The following is a 20,524-nucleotide window of genomic DNA, read 5'->3' on the forward strand; positions in this document are numbered from 1 at the left end:
TTGCAAGGTAAGCAGGTAAGAAGGGCTATCCAGGGACCTAGGCTTGACACACACAAATATTCTGTGTGAGGGCGACTATTATTTCAGTTGCTAACATGTTGCTTTTTAGTAGTTATACAAGTATACACCTCAGTATAAACCATGCGGGGAGTCTGCCATATGAATGTATTATGCTCACATCAGGGGATACCTCTGTCTTTGCAGGAAAACATTTCAGGAAGAGTTTTTCAGCTCCTTGTTCTCCACTGCACACTTGGGCACAGGTCAGTCTGATGCTGTGATCTGCACCCTCTGAACCCCTCAGGATCTATTCTTCTAGATGAGTTTTTAAAAGGGTGTCCTAAGGCCCCATCCTATGCTTCCCTTAGTCTCATCAGCATCTCTTATTCTATGACTTTAAAGAGACAATTTATAATTTCTCTTTTTAATTCTTTGGGGATTTTCCAGTTTCTGAGCTTGAACTTCACAAAGCTAGACTTTATACACCCCATTGCTACAGCAAGGAACTTCTGGAAGATAATTGACGAGGTTTGGTAACTCCTCCTTGTCTGGAAGATTCATGACAGGACTTGACAAAAGAGGCTGAATTACATTCCCAGAAGATTTCTTGCATAGGTATTTCATCATATCAGACAAAAGCTTTATATTTTGCATTTAAGTACTCTCAGATCACATGAATTCTTACAGACTTGTAGCACATTTCTGCAGTACCATCACTCTTGTGATCTAGGCAAGCTGGTGTGCTTTGTGTCATGTACCTTTCTGTTATGAAGAAACTTCATCACGTAATTCCCTTTAAACAATTCTCATTGTGATACAAGTTGTCATCCACTCAGCTCCAAGAAACTGAGCAAGTCTGCAAGAAAAGCAGGAATGATTAATTTCTTACAGGAAGACAGATCGTATGAGTATGAATCTGTAATCCAGCAATGAGGGAACTCCCACAGAATGAGAAGTTTGCTCCTACCACTCCATATGCATTTTATATTAAGTAGCCATTGGATTAAAACAAAACAAAACAAAACAAAACAGAACCAATCCTGGGAGTCACCTGGTTAATGTATAAAAGCTGAACGCTGCTGCCACGCCATGTGAGTTGGACCCCAGAGGAGGCTATGTGGTGCTTTTGCTAGGATCTGGTCCCAATAAGGTTAGAGCAGGAACTAAAAATTAAGTAGAAAAGCTCTGGGATGTCTCTGACCAAGTCAATCAGAGAGATAAGACAAGAGGACAGCATAGTGAATTCAAGTAGTTATCAGCCAGGGAGTGTTTCGGATCTCAGTTTCAGAGTTAGGTTCCTGTAGTCCCCTTAATGCTGCTTTAGGTATCTAAAGATTTTGGGTGTTATGCTTGGGTTTAACAGGAGCTATAAGGTCAGTTCCTGTAGAGCTTGCAATAAGGGCATCATATCCTGGCTTCCAAACCCAGAGACTGCAAACTCCTAGATTCTTATTTGATTTGAGAATAGTATGCTTCACATATGCCTTTGAATGGAAATAATGTAGAATTCTGAAATAAATATCAGAAATACATTGGTATTTCAGGTAATTTCCTGCAGCACTAGTAATGGCATTTGCATCCCCAGCTATTTAATAAGAAAGTTCCTTTAGTGCACTTCAAAGAAAGTTTTTCTGAGCCAATATCATTAAGATATTTTCCATGATGTGCTTTGCTATAAAGTTGTGTTTTACTCTTAACAACCTTCTGAAAAAGGAGACTTGAAGATAATTATATTTAATATTTAAATGTGCTTCAGTTCCAAAATCAATATCCATTTCAAGAAGTGTAAATAAAGGCAGCCTTTCAGGAAACAACCACATTTTGATTAAAAGCCATAAATGCAATCCTGAGACATTCACGGCAACTCAAGAGACACTCCTGCCAACATTTTAGTGTGCTTCTATTTTTGTCTGCTCACAGATCTGTTACTTACTTTTGGGAGGCAGAGGAGGGAGCCCTGAAGTGCTGCTTCTCACCTGTTGTACAAACGGTGACATGCCACATACTCAGTAGCAGGTGTCCCATTTGCAAGTCCTCCACCACCATACGTACAAGGAGGAGAAAGGACCATGCAAACTTGCTTTTTCTGCAGAGGCTGCTCTCCCAGATGTTTTTACTGAGCCCCCTAGCCCTCCTAGCCAATGCCAAGACACTACTCTGTATTGGGATGGTGGAGATAAAGGAAGGAGAAAGATTTTGGCTGATTCACAGCATGCACAGCTCAGCCCAGCCTTTCTCTTCTTCCCTGGGAAAGGGGGGTAGGGCAGGTGTGTTTGGCCCACAGGTCACCAGTTCAGTTACTTAACATACTGGATCTTTCTTTTCCCCTGCATATGGCTTTAATTGCCACTAACATCTGGAGGCATCCTTCTCCGTGATGTGCATTTGGCTGGAAGTATGAGCCAATTCCAGCAGGTGCTGTGAACAACCTGACTGCAGGTGTAGAGTTGGATCAGGCATCTCTTGGAGAACACAGAGGTTCCCATCCCCACTTTTTCTCCCGGGCCCTGCAGTGCTACCACTAGCACTCTCTCTCAAAAAAAGACATTTTGCAAAATAAACCCAGTTGCTATATTCCTGCCCACTCTGAGTCAACTGCGCTTTGTTTTCAGGGTAACTCCATTGCTTTTCTCATTTTGTGCATGCCCGGGGAAGTTTTCTTTGGCAGGCACGTGAAGCTGTATGAATAACCTCCTTAGCATAGGTCATTCAAAATAACAACATAGTTTAGACATTTTCTGAGGGTAGTAGGCAAGCAACGACTCCTAACTTCTTATTAGTAAAACTATCTGGAGTTTGCTCACAAGACCTGCCATGGCAAAACCTGTTTCCCTGCCTTGTCTATTCAGCACACTTCTACACTGGAATTTAATCTCTGTGATCCATATATTAGCCAGCGTTTTCTATAGCAATTGCTTGAGCTCTCCCACATAAGTTCAGTTTGGCACATCAAAAATATTTGTGTGGGACCAAGTAAAACTGAACACAATAAAAATGTGGAGCGTTTCAGCCTGGGTGGCAAATATCTACAATTGCCAGGGCAAAATGGGAAGGATAAAATGTTGGAGGTAGTAAAATATCCAGATGTCTGAAGGAAAAGTCATATTAGAACTGATACTTACTTTGAAGGTTGTGTAGCTTTGCTGATCTCCTGTCCTAACATAAATGTTTATCTCATGTTTGCATCTACTGCTGTAATCTTTAGCATCAACAAGTGTGTGAAGCAGTGAGCCTGGAATCCTGGCTTGGCCAAAGAAGGCCATGAGAGATCTAGTTTTTCATTCAGTGTAAGTACCGTGCACATACTGATGATCAACGTTGACATGTTTATACAATCCTAATCTACAGACACTTCTGAAATCTGGCTAAGAACAAGGTGAAAACGGCAAACGTTTGGGCAGGGAGGAAGGTTGTATCTGAAAAAGGGAGGGGGAACAGGGATTAACTTTGGAGTGACAGCACCTTCTTTGGAGGTATCTAAAGCATCACTATGATATAGATAGCTTGAAATCAAGCTCTCACTTTCCTATTTGTATGCTTCTTTCATGCAACTGTGCCCCGTGGTGCCCATTTCATCTTCCTAAGCATCTCCATTATGGTTTTGCCACAGAAGCTGGCAAACCCTGTCCTGCTTCAAACTACTACAAAATGAAAATCGAGTCACTCACCTCTGAGTGCCTTTGAAGGCTGGCACGAATGGGGATCAGCCACTGCAGAGTGCAGTGTGATACCTATAAAGTGCCATATGCCATCATCTTAAACCAGAGATGGTATTCAGTGCACTAACTCATGGCTCCCTAGTTCCTCAGAGGCTGTGTTTGCAATCTACGTCACACTAATATTGACTTATTTTTACTTCATTTGCATTCTTTAGTGTACACTGGAGCAATACCAAAAAAGAGCAAAATCCCTAACATCATTTACATGACTCATCATGAAAGCCAAGATTTCAAAGTTAATTTACTTCCTTTGCAGTTTTCTCTACTTCCCAATTTTGTCTTAATGCAGCCGAGAAGTGACACCTAACATAGCATGACAGCACTTCTGCTGCCAAAACATAAAGGTTTGCAAAAACTTCTCTTCCTATAGTTGATTTATGCAGGCAGCTGTGCAAAATTCAGATGGTGTCTGCAAGTAAAAGACTACTAGGTATTTTGTGATTGGCAGCTCCGGAAAAACATTGATTTAAACTTATACCTTATATATAAAAGTGTACATATGGTTCTATCTTTAATCCATAGGCTTATTAGTCATTAAACAAGCTATGTGCAATTTTACTGTGAAAATGCTGATTAAGAGATTGAATTAAGATGCCATCCAAAAGACATCACTGCATTAAATAAGAATTGTGATTTGGTATAATGCAGTTCAGTAATGTCAGTCAAGGCACATTTTATGTCTAAGTCTTTAAAAAAAAAACCAACAGAGTAACATCACTGAACAGATTTTATTGTTTAAAAAATTATAAATGCTACTTAACATTTCCATTCCCACATTAGCTAGCTTGCCTTAAAACTAACCTCAGCATAACATAAAGACCTTTGAAATAATGAGTATGAAAAGACATGTGAGAGCTTAATGAGCAGGATGCTGGGTTTCTTGCTGTTTGATTTTGTCCTGATTTTCAATAACTTTGCAGAACTGAGAGCTCTGCTGAGAAGCGAGACAGGATTGTCTCAGCAGAGAGGCTGAGTGTACCAGTGATATAATGGTTGACCTTTAGAGCAATTTGGGATCATGAGTATGTTTTTCTCTTACAAGAATCCTCCTTCCTTTACAAAAGCTGCCCCTTTTCACAGTGATGTCATCCTTTGAGAGTGTGTCATGAAAGGAAGAGGTAGATCTCTTAAATAAACCCATACAGTTAAAATTTCTATACAATGTGCTACAGAATTCCAGTCAAGGAAGCTGGTAACGCCCAAGTCATTCTTATCCACTCTTTTGATTATATTAGGACCTTAAAGGAATGAAAGTCATCCTGCTGGCTAACCCAGAAATGCCAAAGTTGACTGTTTTTTGAGTAACAAACACAGAAGTTCCATAATGAATATTTTACACACCCAGTAGTGCAACAGGTCACAGTGTCAAAATGGAACTTACTTCCCCACAGCTAAATGCTATCATTGATATAATGTTATACACAAATACTATGTATTTGCACCAGAAAACAACAGAATATATTAACAGGCAATCTAAGTAAATGTTCATAAAAGCAGTTACTTAATGTAAGAGGATACTTCTTGCGCAAAGGCTGAAAACAATATATTTCACATGTGGGAATAATGATTCCATGTCACTAAAGATTAGTTACGCAATTCTCTTTTCAAAATACCATAATAACTAGCATATCATAATGCTACCTTTTACTGTCCTGTCTCACAGTATTTATAATACTCCAAAAATAAAATTAGTCTTCTTAATTAAAGTTAAAAGCATGTGAGCCCATATAAAGAGACACACAGACAGACAATACAGATATTTAACCTTGCAGTTAATTTACATTCATGATACAGTCACATTTTTCATGACTGGGGCAACCTATTTAATTCTAATTTAAAATCTGGTAAAAAATGAAATTAGTTTCCTTTGAAAGGCCCTTAACACATTAATTAAAATTAGCCTGAAGGATTCAGGTACAAAGGAAGCATGCTCCTGAACTGTGACAAGCAAGGGAAATGTATGCCAAGTCCTCAAGTGTACATTGGAAAAGATATTTCAAAAGCATGAAAGCTTCCCTATGTACTACTACATTTTTTCCTGTCAACAAATCTGTCATTTACTAACAGAAATACACCTAAAAATTTATAACCTTAAATCAGATTATAACTGCTAATACAACAATAAACCCCATTGACATTCCTGTTTTTAAAAGCTTTATTTCAAAAATCAACAATGAACTCAAATAATGCTATTCTTTCAGCCTTTTTCTTTTGCTTCAAAGCAGTTATGAAAAATTACTAAAATCGCGAACAGAATCTAATCTATTGTAGACGGCTTTTGGGCAGGCAGCAGTGAAAGGAAGTTAAGCCTCCTCTTGTCCACTTCCTCCTGCAATATCTCACTTGGTGCTTTCTTCCACTGCAGCCACCAGGCACGAGGAACTGATGACCTTTTCTCCTGGGAAAATCTGTAGCCAGCCATTTATCTTGCAACTTCTTGCTTCAAGAGAGACTTTTGACACTGCAGCAAAGTCAGCGTATAAGCTACTCCCCAAAAGAGGCAAACTCTCCACCACCCCACCTTCCAGCCCTCAGGGTTGCCAGCATTCCTTTTGCATCAGACACAGCTGTTATGCAACTACAGCATAAATCAGGTTTGGAAAATTCATATGGGGAATAAAAAATGAAACAAACAAACAAAAAAAAGTCCTCATCAGATCAGTTAGCATCTCAAGACAGATGGGCACAGAGGGAAGAACCTGAAGACAGAGGAGCAGCCTCTTTCATCAGCAGCGTATTATTAGATTGGCTTAGCTGCAGCTTGAAACTGCAATCCTAAGCCTTCCTGCCAATCTGGGGAGGAAAATGTGCAGTCACTCTCCTTAGAGATGGACAAAGGAAGAGATTAAAACAGATGGCAGGATCCACGAGTGTGCCACACCTGTGGTTATCTCCAGGACCAGCTACGCAGTAGGGCTGTAATAGATCCAGGGTGAAAGGGAGCTGATGATAGACCAGGGTGATTTCAGCAGCTCACAGTTAGGCTGCGTGCGTGAAGAGGGCTGAAAAGCAGCTGTGGCAGGAGATAGGGAAAGAAGGCTGAGGAGGAAGGAGATTTGAAGGACAGTTAATTGCAAAACCATGGTTTCAGTTAAGCACACGTGAGAGCAAGAGAAGAGTCTAATGACTGTAAGGAAGGGACAGGAGTCTTACATGTATCGACATACTGGGGAAGAAGCCACAAGAAAGCACCAGCTAACAGGATGTGTGCATATGTGCAAACACAGATGTATATTAAGGTTTTCAGGTTGTAACCATGGCATAAACCAAAGACATTTCTGTTAAAGGAGCAGAATCCTTATGGCAAACTGCAAGACTCCCAGACATCCATACCCATACTTCTCAACACGCTTTGTACATCCCCTGTCAGCACCAGCAGTCACATTGCCAGCTGTGAAGTGACCTGGCCCTGGTGGAGCTGTCTATGTTTGCTATCATGCAGAATAAGAAAATGGAAACTCACCTTTTCCTAGAGGCTCCATTTTCCTGATGTTCTTACTGTAAGGTCACAAGTACAAAACTGAGGGGAAAGATCCAGTGCCACAGTTTTTGGAGGTGCCTTCTCCATCACATACCAGCAGAGTGAAAAATGGGATCGTGGTGTTTTAAAATTTATTATGATATGCTAAATCTAAATCCCCAGAAGGTTGCTTAATACATTTAAAAAAAAATAAGAGTATCCAAAGGTCTTCCTCATGCTCTCTATCCTTCTTAAATTACTTGCAATAAGAAATGCAAAAAAATTTCATCTTGAAATAGCAAAGATATTTTTTACATTGAGAACAATACCTCACAGAAACAACATTCCCAGGGATGTGGTGGAGTCCCCATTGCAGGAGGTTTTAAAGATGTGATTGGACAGGATAATCTCATCAATGGTCCCTTTCCTACAGAAGGCTGGGCCAGACGAGCTTTTGAGGTCCCTTTCAGCCTGGGCTATTCTGTGATTCTATGATTCACTTGATACAACTGATATGTTATAGATTTTTTACAAAAAAGGTAAAAAGAGAGGGGCAACAAGCAATGTTCTGGGAGATCTCATTACCTATCATACAGCTGCAAAAATGTCCACAGTATTTTTAAAATCTTTTCAATACACTTAAATTGTTCTGATTAGTCTTAACCACTGCATGATAAAGTATTTTGAAAGCCAACTTCCAGCACCTTGACCTTCATCCTTGTAAAAGGCAGAGTGCAGGAAAGTACTGGGGCAATTTCTAACTGAAGCTTCCCGCAACGAACACCGAAAATGATACCAGAAGCGTGTTTCATTGCCCTCATTAGCAGAGCCTCCATAATGCACAAGCTTTTATCAAAAAAGCTTTCTGATTACCTTAGACCTTTGTAGTCCTTAAGTATTTCCAGATGATAAAACCACATTTAATGAATTGCATTTAAACCTAAGATAAAATAATATTGAAACAATTGTGAGACTTCTGGAAGAAGCTGGCTTAACAGAACTGGAGACTGTAAGCTTTTGTGTCTCAGGCTTTGCAGTGGTATCACAGTATCTGTCTCATGCTGCCTATTGAAGTGACTTTGATCTGGTTTGGTGGGACATCAGGTGGGGATGAAAAAGGGTAATATTGATTCAATAACTCTTGTTCTCTCCTTTATTGCCAGCAAACAGGAAGACATATGATATATTCTGCAAAATCCTCATGCACCTTCAAACAAGAGATCTTCGGGTTTTTATTTAATGCCTTTGCAGCACTGACACTGCAGGTGACCTTGCAGTGGTATTTGAGATTTCTCAGGGAAAGCTCTGAGGAAGCCAGTACAGTTACTGCACTGGTTGCACTTCCCCTGAACTAAGACTCTCTGCTTTTTAGCAAGGCAATGCCCTTACACCATGAAATACAACCTTGCTTTGCCATGGCTGCAATAACCATAAGTATTAGAAACAGCTGCAAGATCATCTGTTTCTGTAGCTTATCCTGCCATGCTGCTTGCCTAATTGTCTTTCATTTCAGTGAAATCTAACTGCTTACACAAATACTTTCTCTTTGCTTTAAATTCAACATTTTTAAATTTCACCCAATTCCTTATCACAATTGCCAGGGCATATTATGACATTCTCTTTAATTGTTTTTCAATTCCAGTTCAGGAAAAACCTGCTGTGCAGGTTTCTTGGTAGACGAACTATTTTTTTTGCACATGTTCTTGTCAAAATGTTACAGAGTGAAGGCCTCTTCAGTAAGAAGGGAAGGAGAATCTATTTTGACAGGTATTTATAATGAGAAACTCTAAGATTGTGTATAAATAAATCAAATGTCCCTGAATTTACTTTTATTTCAGGAGAACTTGGTTTCCTGCAGGGAATTCTGATCCATCAGAAACTGTATTTTCTAGTGAAATTAATTTCTCTGAAAATTTTCAAAAAAGCTTTCACACTTTTTCACTAAAAATACCAAAACGACATCTTCTGTAAAACACAAAAATAGGGATGCAAATGTCATTGTCCCATTCACAGCCTATTCCTGTAATTACAAACAAATCTTGAAACTGATGTCTTTTCAGCCCTCTTATTTGAAACCAGCATGAGATTCTCCTAAGGCAGAACGAATTACACTAACAAAAACACTAACACCAATTACACAAATTATTCTGGCAGATGTTTGTCTAACATTCAATGAAGAATGCTGCTTCTCATCCTCCTCCTTCGTTTTGTGAGCCAGTTGGATCCTGAGCATCTGGATCCTGCTTGCCCTGCTAATTTCTGCGTTTTGATGGCTAGAACTTTCATTTTTCTACAAGTGGAACCTGAAGTTCTCACATGGTGACATGCCAGTAGGAACTGAGCTTTAAGTAAAAGATCGAATAGCCATAATTAAATTGCTGGATTTGGCAGCGCTGTCTTAGCTTGCTACGAAGGAAAAGCAGGTGAGTTTTTGAGTAGCTGGAGGCTCTCAAGTGGTGTTCTGACTCACACAGAGGGAAACCACATGACGTTATTTCGAGAGCTTCTCTTTGCACCTTAATCTAATTTGGCAGTTCTGGGGCTCAGCTGCTTTTCAGAAGAGCAGTATCATAAATCACTGTCATTGCTGTCCCTGTCCACCAAGAAACACAGACACTGTCTTACACCACTTCTTCAGAGACGTTTATTTGAAAGTGCTCTGAATTCCACATCAGATGTCCTATATAGTACAAATACAAGCTTCACACAAATATTTAAATAAGAACTGTGTACTACTTAGTATAAATCACTGAATCTGTGCCTGACTGACTGTAAGATGTAATTCTAATGCTCCAATAAGAAAGGCTGTGTTTTTTCTGCTAAGATATCTGCTGGGTATCTGTGGATATGTTCTCTGTTTTCCCAGTGTCCTTATGACCAGAAGTCATAAATATACTTTTGGATTCACCCAATATGGTTTTGAAAATGTACTTCCAGAAGAGTACTATCTTTACAGAACATGTCATAGTTTCTTGGGAGTTAGGGACAAAAACCAGTAAGGACTGCTAAGGCATCACAAGCCAAAGAGGTAAATGGACACAGATCCTGCAGGGCATAGGTCAACCTTAAGCAAGTACTTGATAAAACTGCTTTTCCATATAAGCATGTTGAAACTCATAGGCTCAGGTGTGACCTCAAATATAGTTGGAGAGAACAGTAAACTAGATATGGGCTTGAAGATGTGATGAAGAAAACGGTGAAACTTAACTACAGATGCATCCTCTCATCTGCAGACAACTGTTGTTTCAGTGCACAGCAATAACAGAGAAAATAACTTTTGAGAGAAAACAGATCACAAAGCCAAAGAAAAGTAAAAGAACAAGCAAAGCCAGGAAACAGGTTTGCTGCTCATCTAAGACAGTAGCAGCAACTGACAGATAGCTATGCAACAAGGGAGAAAAGAAAGGAAGCAAATCTTGACAAAACAGGGATTAGGGCTCAAGAAAAGGGAACTGGGCAGACAAAGGCTCAAGAGAGATCTCAACACAGAATGGCTTTCTGAAAAATGATGTTGAAGCCCCAGTGCTGCCCCAGTGCTAGGGAAGAATATGTCAAACACAAGTGTGTTGTGGAGGATGGACAAAGAAGATTCAGGTTATCTCCAAGGGAAGTCATTCTCTGCTTGGAGGAAAACAACAAAAGCAGGGCAACAGAACAAAGGTCAACAGGTTGCTCTGTGTTTGGATTCCTGAGAGGTGGATAGTATTAAGCTTTATCTTCTCAATGGATGAATTCTACCTGACTCCTTCAGTCACTTAAACTAAGCTGATGGATCTGAAAGAAGAACAATCTAAATTTATTTCCTGTTTTCAGCTTATGCCCTTTCCAAAGGCAAGTTTAAGTACAATGGCCTTTAGGTGGCATAACGTTTGATGAAGAATAAACCTGGGTACTAGCCCTAGGAATAACTGAGCATGATAGTACTAGTAGCATTTCTTCTCCAGTCCATATACGAGAGACAGTAAGAACACAAAAATCTGAAATACACTTATAAAATAAAACTAATAGGAGAGGCAGAGCACAAAGATATTTGTGAAGAGAGACTATGATGTCCTATAAGAAGTGAGAAAACTTGATGACACAAGTAGCTGAAATGGGATTCAATTGTAGAACAGAGACCCCTGCTACGCACACAGGGACAAATAAAAAACCTCTTGCTGGAAGCTGAGAATTGGCTAAGAAGTGAAAGGAAAGACCTGGGAGTAGGTATCTGATTACAGAATGAGTACAAGCACTCCAGATAATTACTTAAAGCATTTAAATTAGGTAGTCAGTGCCCCTGTATATGGTTATCCATCTCTAGAGATCACAGATGAGCCTCTGAGTCCCACAAGCCCTTTTTGGTTACGGGTGAGCCCAACATCAAAAGATAGTTCAGATGCTTACTTGAACAATAAAATCAACCAGTTAAATCTTCCTGATATCTGTGGGGGGAAATGTTAAACAAGCTATCAGAAAAGGCTATGCTATAAGTCATGTTGGTTGCTATATTGATTTTTCATTGTTTGCTACTTCCTCAGAAAGTCCATGTAGCTCTGGAAAAACACCAGATGACTGGAGGAAAACATTGTTCTAATTTAATATAGAAATGTAAACAGAACTTTAGCATTAGGAGAGAGCCAACCTCTCTAGATCCCACAGTCGCATCTGCATAATAACCTGATTAGTCTCATTATTCTAGTTTTACCTATGAAATTGGTTGAAATTCAGATTGTCATAATTTTAATATGTTGAAAGCAAGCTAACATAAAATTTAAGATGAGATGCTGATTAGTGCATCTGAATTTTATACTCATTATTGTAATCAATGAATGAGAGATCAAAAATTCTGCAATGTGAACATGTTAAATATAGATATTTTGGGTTAGATATATTGGTTCTTTTTGTTTCAAGATTCTGTTAGAACTATTTAATCTTCATATTTCTCTATTTCAAATTATTGGAGTACTATTACTTCCTTATTTAGCATTTCTTACCAGTACTTATATGAAGCCACGTTACCAATTTCTAATGACAAACTGAAGAAATGTGCTAAAGGGGGTAGGATGACTTCTTCATAAAATGGTTTCTGGGCTGAAAGTGTATGTGACAAGGCATACACAGATTTCTTAGTATAGATACATAACCAGCAGTAGAGTGAATCATTTAACTCATAGCACAAAATTCTGTTGGAATAGAAAATTTATAGCAAAATTAATCTCTCTTCATGTATTTTGATTACTTTTATTTTGGGAGATTGCTGTGAAGTGTATTTTTCTCCCAAAACTTGCCTCTGTAGTGGATTTCAGACTCTGGGTTTTGTGCCTATTCAAGACAACATGAAAAACTGACTGGGGTAGAATGTGACTCCCATCCTCCCTGCAGGTCCCCTCCACTGTATGCCACCAGGGACACATGAATAGTTTTATAAATAATAACAAACAAACCCTCCAGTTTGGCATGTAATGAAATTGTGTGTGTTGGGCATGGTGCTCCCTCTGGAGAGATCCCTTCTCAATGCATGATCACTGGCATTTTTCCCATAAGGATGGTGTTAGGAATAGGGTTTCCTCACAACCGCTCAGGGATCAGGCAGCCTCCCAGCATTTGTCTGGAATGGACAAGAGCCACGTGTTTCCTTGCTGGCTGTGCTTGGATCCAGGTGTTTCCTCTTGTTCAATGACTGTATTGTGACTGTTTGTTAACCATAACTTATATTTCCACGGCAATGACAGGATGGAAGTAAATGCCACAGATAGCGTCTGAAATGCTCACTTTTATGCTGCTTCCCAAGAGTCCCAGCCCACACTGAAGGAAGTGGAAGTTTTGTATCAAAGTGTACATTCCTGAGCAGGAATAGGCATGGCATTAATAGCAACAGAAAATAACCTGAAATTTACTTTTTGATTAACAGAGAAATAATTCGCCTAGGCTGATGACTAAGCTCTTAATAACATTACCAGATACATCTAGTTAAGTGAAATGAATGGACTATCTGTAAGCTAAATGCACACTCTATCTAGCTAAATGTCTTCGCAAACAGCCACAACACTGAGATACTAAATAGACCTGCCTTTTCCTATACATATTCCCTGAAAATACTGAAAGCTGATGATATTTTCTTCTCCATCTAGTTCAAAATCTAAGGAAAAAAGGTGTTGTATAAGAGAGGGATGAGGTTTGCAAATTTTTTGCATATTATTTGACTGGCAGAAGAACTGAACCTAGCGAGGCTGACATTGTCACAGCAGTTTGGAGTCAGAGTTGGAAAAAAGAGAAGTGATACCGATAAATATAGTTAGTGGAAGAAATGGGCATGACTTTTATGTGCTAAAGCCTCTATTTAAGACCTTCCACTAAGTAAGCATTATTTCCAGTATTTTCTCCAGAAGTCTGAAACAGTGGGCTAAATACTCAGTTGTCATAGATTCCCTAATTTTATATGCATTTAAATTACCTAAAGATCTACAAGGTGGCACTTGGGAGTGCGTTAAATCTGAGATACAGAGAACTATTAAAACCAGCTGGTTTTCATTAATCTCTTTAATTTAAAAAATACCTGTCTACTGCTGTTGATCCAGTGTATTTTGATTTCTTTGGAAATACATGCTACAAAATCCCCTCCAAAATAAACAAAACAAAAAAAAAAAAATCCAAGGCGGCAAAAAGAAGCAAAAACTTCTTTGAGGCCTTGAAAAGCGCCAAATGTTTCAATTAAAGAAACATCTACAGAAAAAGATTCCCTCACAGAAGGAAGGATAAGAGAATTGGAGACATATCTTCCCTGCTAATGGGAAGTTATAACATCTTGGGGGTATGATCTGTTTGATTTTTTAATCATTTTTTTGGTTTGTTTAGCTATAAAGCAAAACTGGCTAAAAGCCAGTTCTACCTGTAAGACCCCCACAGCCAGATTAAAACTATCTGCCCAAACACTTTCAAGTACTTCTGTGTCTCTTTCGACCAAAACTCACCCTCTGAGAATTTCCAAACAATTTAAGAGAAATATTTATTAAATAGGATTTTACTACATTCCCCTCAAAAGGTAAAAGTACTTTTTACAAGTAGTTGACCTTGGTTCCAAGACACAGGAGAGAGCATAGATAACTGGGCTGTCTTCAAGGTATTGTCTCAGGACCGACACATCCAGCGGGAAACAATTTTTGAAACACATCAGTTTTAGGCAGAAGTTACTGCACTGCTAACATTGAAAGAAGCTAAATGTACTTTTTTGTTACTGTTACTAAGCTCTTTTGTTCAGATTCATGACTGACTGGAAGATCTCAGATTTTTAAAGCATGGTTAACATTTATTTGTCACATCGCAGACAGCTTATCTCCCTACAGCCAGTTAATGCAAGTAATTTACTCCTCACAGAACTAGACCCCGTGGTCCCCTGACTTCCAGTGCCATCATCTGGACACATGAACCATTACCATCTGGATGCCCAGAAGCATTGAGGACCATTTGCCCAAAGGCCCAGTGCTTTTGTTCTGCAGACACAGAGATCCTCAGGAAGGATATTTGTGTATGGCAGATCTCCCAGATTTATCCTTACCACCAGCCAAGACCTAAGGTCAAAGCAGTACATTTACTTTAAAACTTCTATTTGCAATAATGAAACCAACTTTGGGGGAAGAAAAAATTTACATTAATAAGATGCCTGGCCAATAAGATCTTCCTTGGCTATTAAGATCATCCTTGACACTAGAGACCTGTTCAGCTAGCTGCTACATCTTCACCCCTAGGTTGAACTATAACAACCCCTTCTTAAACGAAGATGGAGTCTCTTTTGCTCTGTGTGACATGGTGTGAAAGCATCAGCCTCTAGACTTTACTGCGTACTACACTTTTCAGTGGTTTTCCTCAACGACAAGGCTACAAACTGCCTCCTCAAGAAGGAAAAAAAATAGATCTTTCATTAGTATGTAAATATACACACATATATATATATATGCACACTTACATCAACATGCACAGAAAAAAAAAGGGGTTAACTTTCAGAGAGAATTTGAGGGGGTGTTGGTCTTATTGTGGTCACCAGCCATTTTGACTTTTCTGAGCCAGGATTTCAGCCTATGTGGGCTCCAGAGTGATGGTGGCCTAAAGAAATATTCATGTGAAGAAGCAGAAATAAAGGAGTAAAATAGTTTGTGCCCACTTGCAAATTGTCAGAAGTTTTAAGTTTTGAATGTTCAGGTGAATGGGCTAGAAAAACAGGTGACAGTTAAGTGTCCTATGAGCAAACGTCAGGTACTGCTATGGACTGACTACATTTTGGCCTTTGTGTTTCCTGTCAGAGAACACACGCATTTGGCTTTTGCATAGCAAGTCTTCTAAGGAGATGAAAATTCAAACAAGAAGCATACCAGTATTTCTTTAAAGCAGATCCACGATGGGTTTTCTTGTCAGAATGCGTTATTGAGAACAGCAACAATGCATTAACTGTATTCAAGCTGACAACCTGTGGTCTGCCTAATTACTATGGCTGAAACATTCAATTTGAAAATATAAACCAAAGAAGATGAATGGTTATGTTTCATCAAGTGTCAAATGCACAGAAAGTAACCACAATTTGCCAGTGACTTTGGCAAGAGTTCTTTAGATTAACTAGATAATTAATTAGCATCAAATCCATATTTTGAGAAAAATGAAATCTCAAGATTCCTGCTGCAAAGCTTTCTGCTCCCTGAACACATACGGCCACTTTGTGGAACGTGCACAGAAACAAGCAGAAAAGAAGTAACTCTATGTTTGTCTTACTATATGTCTCCTCAGATATGGAAGCATTAACTATCTCTCGTGTCAGAAGTAATCACGTAAACAGGTTATCATCCCATTTAGCAGCATCTTAATCAAACCAGTGGGACACTTCAAGGATCAGTCTTTCTTGCAGGGCCAAAACACTGTTTGTATGTCCACGCTAGTCTGGTTTAACAGAGGAAAAGTACAGCAAAGTCAGCTCTTCTTCCCATCTGCAGAAACCTTCCTTCTTCTGGAGCCCAAGGCACTATGAAAGGTTCTGTGTTATAGTTTAGAACTGTGCTTACAGTGCAATCCCTTCCACACAGCTCTTATAGTCTAAGAGGAAAAAACAGGTAAAGCATTCAGATCAGAAGGTTGATTTCCCCTCTTTACACATACATATTTTACATACTATAAGCAATCTGTGAAATATTTAATAATTATTACACATACACATGATCATATATATGTATATGTGTGTGTGTATATACAAAGTAACAGAAACAATCAGATTTCTTGTTGAGATCACAATTCCTGCTCTGTTTTGCCTAAGCTCCTACAGGTCGGGCAGCTACAGCTTCTTCATTTGGTGGGGCAGTTTAAACCAGGCCAGTAACTACCAGGTACCCAGTGTTGTGTCAGTGAACAGATCAGGTGGATTCTTTGTTAAAAGAGGCATCAGTAAACTGGTCTTTCAGCAACATTTGTATTACAAATAAGGAGAATCAAGGAAGAGGCTCAAGCACATCCCTAAGCATGTTTAACTCCTAGCACACTCACAGGCATTGCTGGCTTACGCCATACTGTGCGCTGCCTCATGACGCCTGGCACATGAGGGCCAAAACAAAAAGGTGCTTTTGATGTGACCGCTCTGTGGCCAGGAAAGCCTTGAAATGTTATTTTAGGGCTGAGCTTGACAAATGAACAGGCTTGTGTGGTATGACCAGAGAGGAAGGGAACTGACAGCTGCCATGCCACCCTCAGGCTACACAGTCCCATGTTGCAACAAACCGATGGCAACGCTCATCACACCAGCATCCCAGAGAGGGACGCCTGACTAGTTGTCCTGCCGTCTGTCATTTGTCCTCCTCCCTCTGCCTCCCTGTTTCCCACAGCTGTTCTGGGGGTTTGAGTCTACACACGCCAAGGGGAGGTGTGTTACCAAACTTCAGTGGCAGTAAGAGTAGGCAATATATACTTTTCCTCTTCTTCTCCTAGTCTGTCCCTGAGCCGGTTTCTCACATCCAAGGTCACTTGACCCCTTTTCATGCCCTCCCTCAGCCCTTCCACATTTCTTTCTTCCACTACTAAGTCTCTTGTCAAGTCACCAAACTCAGACCGCTTGCCTGTGCTTAGTATCAGCCCTGCATATATCCTAATTTTTTTTATACTATGCTTTATTTATCCTGATACATCCTGAATGCCTGCCAATACCTTTTAGCAGTCCTGTCTGATGGATATATTTCCATAAATATTTATTTTAGTGATAATTTACTAGGCCTGGACATCATTTCCCACTGCTTACTGCCCAAGTAACTGACAGTACAAGACAAGTCTGTAATGACTGCAATTTTGGCTGGTTTAGGGAACTGGCACTGCTGAAAATCAAGGTCTGGATTTGCTGTACAACAGATGGGCTCAAATTATTCCCCTCCACAATAAAACTGAATAGAGCAGGATTGCCTCCTGGAGTTCATCCTCCAAAATCTCACTGAAAACGGGAACCATTTCTTTCCTTGATCCTCCTCTAACAAGGCTACTTTCCAGTCCACCACTGAATCTCCATCCACAGTGCAACCCTGCAGGAATCTGAAATCCAAGAGGAATCAGGCACAAACTAGGGCACAGGTTTTGGGGTGCAGATTTCTTCTTTTACTTAAGTTGCTTTTTTGCTATCTCATCAGACAAGCATGAGAAGGCATGAATGGAAAGCACCAGGCTATTTGGTATGCAGCGATAAAACCCAAATATTTCAGGTGTGGGCAACTTGATACTAGCAGGCAAAAGGGTGAACATGAGGAAAAAAAAAAAAAAAAAAAACCAGGAAGAAGCTAGGAGGCATTTTCATAAGAAAGGAGAGAAATAAATGGCACTACACCAGAGTTTGTGGTCATGCAGATAGAGATATTGCTCTATGGAGTGTGGTAAAGTTGAAGAAAACAAGTACCTATTAGCTTCTTAGTCACTCATGAATAAGAACTAGAATATAGGCTGGATGAGTATTTGATTTCTAGTTTTTAAGAAACTTATGAAGAAATACTTGAAAACCCATTTTCTTATTCAACCTCTAGAGAGTCTTAAGAGGATTTTGTTAACAGCTGTCTTGCAACATAAGACCACAATAGCCATGCCAGGTCAGGTCAAAGATCCCTCTAGCTAAACATCTTATTTCTGACACTGGTCAAGAGCAGGCTCTTAGAAAAAATGAAAGAATCACTCAGCACACAGTGATGCTTCTCGTGCTACAGCCTCCTGTTTTCTAGCAGATGTAATTTAGAGATACAGTTGTGTCGGCACCTTTGTGATTAATGGCATTTTGTGCTTCTCCGTTACTCTTTTTTGAACACATTTACACTTTTGGACTTGGCAGGATTCAGTTCACAAAAGGGTATTTGCTTTGACTGCAGCTGACATATACTACAGTATGTACAGCTGTTAGTTCTGCTGGCTGCTTAGTGGAGCTGTAACTTGACAGCAAAACAAAACCACAATTTGACCCTTTCTACCACCTTACTTTTCAAGAATGATACAAAATAATTCAGAAAATATCATAAACATAAGCAGAAAAACTGATTTTTGGTAACTGAAATAACGAATATGGTTCAAAAGCCATCCAGCCAAAGATTTACATGCAACTGCTCTGGAAGTCCTCAGGTTTTACCTTCTGGATCATTTGGCAGGCTTGAAGCATGGCAGACAAAGACTAACAGGAAACATGTGAACATAGTAGAAACTTTCCAAAAATGATGTTTTGAAATCAAAGACGTGTTTTAGACTAGAACCTCACACTGTCTCCTGTGCATACTCTGCTGTGGTGACCATTGCATGAACAACACTGTTCCCCTTTTCGTGAAATCACTACTCCTTAGCTGCATGTCCCGCTCTCAGCAGTTCCTGGCTATATACGAAGACTTCCTCAAGCGCACAACAAAAAAAAATCACACAGGAAAACATCAGGTCAACCTGAAGCTGTAAGCCTCTGTCTGTGACTGTCAGATCAGCCTTTCTCACTGGCGCTGTTGTACACTGGCACTAGATGCTGAAGGCAAAAGTAGAGGGCTGAAAGACATGGAGCTTTGACTGACATTTTGAGTTGTTCTTGAAAGACTAAGGGTAGGCTGAAACAGCGTCAAAGACTGGAGCAATCCACAGGTCCCTAACAGCATCCAGGGGGAGGATGACAGGCCCACCATGGTGTCATGGTTGAACCCCAGCCAGCAACCAAGCCTCACACAGCCACTCGCTCACGCCCCGCTCACCCAGAGGGGTGGGGAGGAGAATCGGAAAGCAATGTAAAATTCGAGGGTTGAGATAAGAACAACTTAATAATTTAAACAGAATAGAAAGGTAAGAATAACAATAACAATAACAACAACAACAATAATAATAATAATAATAATTGTAATTGTAATGGAAAGGTGGGGAAAAGGATAAAATACAAAGGAAAAGGGAGAAAGGAAAACAAGTGATGCACAGTACAGCTGCTCACCACCTGCTGACCAATGCCCAGCCAGCAACGATCCTTCCAGCTAACCCTCTGAGTTTATATACCAAGCACGACGCCCCATGGTATGGAATACCCCTTTGGCTAGTTTGGGCCAGCTGTCCTGGCTGTGTCCCCTCCCAGCTTCCTGTGCCCACCCCCACCCCCCCACCCCCCAGCCCTCTCACTGAGGGGCTCAAGTAACTGAGAAGTCCTTGACTGAGTATAAACATCACCCAGCAACAACCAAACCCATCAGTGTGCTGTCAATGTCGTTCTCACATCAGATCCAAAACACAGCGCTGCACCAGCTACTAGGAAGAAAGTTAACTCCATCCCAGCCAAAAGCAGGACACACAGCAGCAGGACTTCCCCGAAAATGGAAGAAAGCCAATTAAACTAGGTGAAGAGAATTAAAAGAAGAAATGGAGGTGAGCTAAGGGAACGTCAGTGAATCAGACTAGGTTGAGGAGAAGTTAACAGCAAGATAAACTTGTACGGCTGAAATAATACAAATTGGGAAACTACAGAAGCACAATTATTTTTTCCTTGCGCTCTGCTGCTTGTTGAAGATGTTTTCATACAGGTAACAAGAGTTTGAAACTAAATAGAACACAGAACCATAGAAGTGTCCCGGTTAAAAGAAAAAAACAACAGAACCAACCCTGAAAAACAACAAAACCAGCAGTGCTGCATTCTGAGACAGCACAACTAGTGCGAGAAAGTTAGGAGTCACAAAGACTGCATTCACATAATAGTCATATATATCACATGCCTCACGTAATCTTTATTTTGAAGCTTTCATCAGCTGTGTTTGCAAAATAAAATCAACATCCACCCAGAAGAAGCCATTATAAAACCTTCTGCCCTTGGCTTTGGCTGGAGCAGACCATGGCAGGTTTATGCAAGCATTCATGT

The 20,524-nt window shown here is 39.9% G+C and overlaps 1 protein-coding gene across 1 annotated transcript in view; it reads right to left on the reverse strand.

Annotated features, from left to right (window-relative positions):
* Positions 1-19,777, reverse strand: part of CTXN3 (cortexin 3) — a 131,786-nt gene extending 112,009 nt beyond the window's left edge. The window contains exon 1 of the mRNA XM_080372413.1: positions 759-19,777. The gene's annotated coding sequence lies outside the window, so the exon portion shown is untranslated. The remainder of the gene's footprint in view (positions 1-758) is intronic.
* Positions 19,778-20,524: the final 747 nt, after the last annotated feature.

This window comes from Falco punctatus, assembly GCF_963210335.1.
Source record: "Falco punctatus genome assembly, chromosome: Z".
NCBI classification, from domain to species: domain Eukaryota; kingdom Metazoa; phylum Chordata; class Aves; order Falconiformes; family Falconidae; genus Falco; species Falco punctatus.